Raw genomic sequence first — 2494 nt, 5'->3', positions numbered from 1 at the left:
TGTTCTTCGGGATTAGGGTTCCAAAAGACCAAGGCGGCGCCGTCTATTGTTTCTGCGAGTGTGGGCGCGTCTGAGATCGGATTGACAAACGGATTTCGCTGATAGATTCGTCTTGTCCAGAGCTTCAATTTGATATGTGGCTCGTCATCTGGTTCCTCGGGGTTTTGAGAGATAGTTTGATTTTAATTACGCCTGGATTAAGGTTTATGTGTGACGGATTTTAGGTTAGGTTTTGTCTCAGGATTTTGGAGTCTATCGTGCTGATAACGTGTTGTGAATGAAGAGGGGAACTTGTGTTATTATTACTGTCGACCAGAAGGTCCATATATATACAAGGTATTAAACCGTCATAAGGTCATGTTTATCCTAACAAGATAAGGATAAGGATAAACACTATGTTACAAATATACATGGAATATATACTAGATAAACACATAGTCTCTAGTTGTCTTTATCATGTCCTGGATTGGGCCTGCACTACGGGCTGGTCCATGGTCGATCATCATTTCGGTTATAACACATTCTAATATGTGACATAGATTATTGACTGGTGAATAAAGAAAAGATAATTGACTTTGTAGTTTTTAGAATTATTATAATATGGTCACCGAAATTTTATGGACTAGGACTTGTGGGATACTGGTTGTCTATCCCTCAGGGGCTTCGATCTCATCCCCTTTGTGTGGTGTGAAAAATGGGGTTCAAAGTGAACACCAATAGACTAAAAACGAAAAATCTCAGGTATATATTGGAACTTGATCAATGATCACCATCATTTGGTTACTGCTTTAACTTCTTGTTTTGAAGTATGCTATTACCAAAAAAAATCTAATGGTATTGGCCAGCCTGTAAAAATGTGAATATCACCAAAGAATCCGGGTCGAACACATCAGAAAAATAAATTTCAGAATTACTAAGTATAGCCTGAAACTTTTATCCGAGATCCAGATCCGATCCGAAAATTCAGATATCCGGAGGGGCCGTCAAAGCCGGATCCGGATAGTAAAATGTTGGATCCGTCAAAGCCGGATCCGGATATCTTGATTTTTTTAGTCCGGATATATTGATCAGTAAGTTTTATTAATAACTATTTCAAAAATAGTAATATCTATATATAAAAACTAATTTTATTTAATATGTTTTCATTTTTATAATAGCATATATAAATTTTATGTAAATTTTGTAATATTATACATAGAAATAATTAAAAACAGTATATATTTTTATTTTTAAATTATTGCTAATATTTTATATATATTAATATTATTATTTTTATTTATTTTAAGGATCTAGATCTGAATCCGGATATCCGTCGGATATTACAATTTTTAGAAGGATATCTGACATCCAGATATCCGAGAACCCCTGATCCAGATAAGGATAGTAAAACTATGGATCTGCCGGATAAGGATCCGGATCCGGATACCTTAAAATTGTCCGGATACCCGATCCGTCCCAGGCCTAAGGACGTTGTTATCAATGGGCATGTGTACGGTGTACTAGTATATATATATATATATAAAGATGTTGGTGACTCTCCTGTGATACCACGTGGAAAGTCGTGCATCCTAGAAGCGACACCTGTCCCCTTTCACAAAAACTTTGCGTTTCATTTATTTTTGTTTGTCTTCCGTCTGGGTTTTCGTTTTTTCTGTTGTCATTATTTTAGTTTATAAAGTCCAGTCCACTAAGAATTAACTCCAAATGTATATTCGAGACATATACATATTGGGCTACTTTGTTAAATTTGGCCAAATTCTAATCTTAACAAAATAATAAAGTAGAAAATATAAAACGATTTTAAATCATTAAAATATTACAGACGAAAATAAACCGAAATTATAATAAATCTAAATATAGAATACTTATGTCGATAGAAGAAGATATGACAATAATGGCGATGGTGGAAGAAATGACAACGGTGGTGGCCGGAACAAATGACAGTGCTCAGTTGCAAATATGGTAAATGTAAACAGCGTCGGTGGTGATGTGTAAATGGTTCTACACGTTCTTCTCCAAGAAGTCAGATCTGAAACATGCAAATGAAAAAGAAAAAATAAGTCAAGGATAGAAAAAAGGCGAAGACAAGAAAATGAGTGTGTTGGGAAGAAAAGAAGTCAAAGATCCCATAAATTAATGCAACTATTTGATTTAAAAGCAAATGATGTATGATCAATGAAAGAAAAGAAACAATATATTAAAAGAAATTAAAGTAAACGTCAAAGCATAAAGAAAAATCTGAATTTTAAAAAAAAAAAGATCCGAAGAAGTTAAGAAAAGATCTGAAGAAATTGAAAAAAAGAAAATTGCAGGAGTCGAAAAGAAAGCGAAGAAGAAAATAAAAACAAATTAAGGAAGAAGAACGATTTGATGAATAAATCTATCTTTTCCTATTCTTTTTTGGTAACTGGAATAAATCTATCATACAATAAAACCACTTTATAACAAATATTTTATAAAACTAATAATATTTTATAAGAAAATATTAAATCGA

Source organism: Brassica oleracea, chromosome C1 (assembly GCF_000695525.1).
Source record: "Brassica oleracea var. oleracea cultivar TO1000 chromosome C1, BOL, whole genome shotgun sequence".
Taxonomy (NCBI): domain Eukaryota; kingdom Viridiplantae; phylum Streptophyta; class Magnoliopsida; order Brassicales; family Brassicaceae; genus Brassica; species Brassica oleracea.
This window is presented reverse-complemented; position numbering follows the sequence as displayed.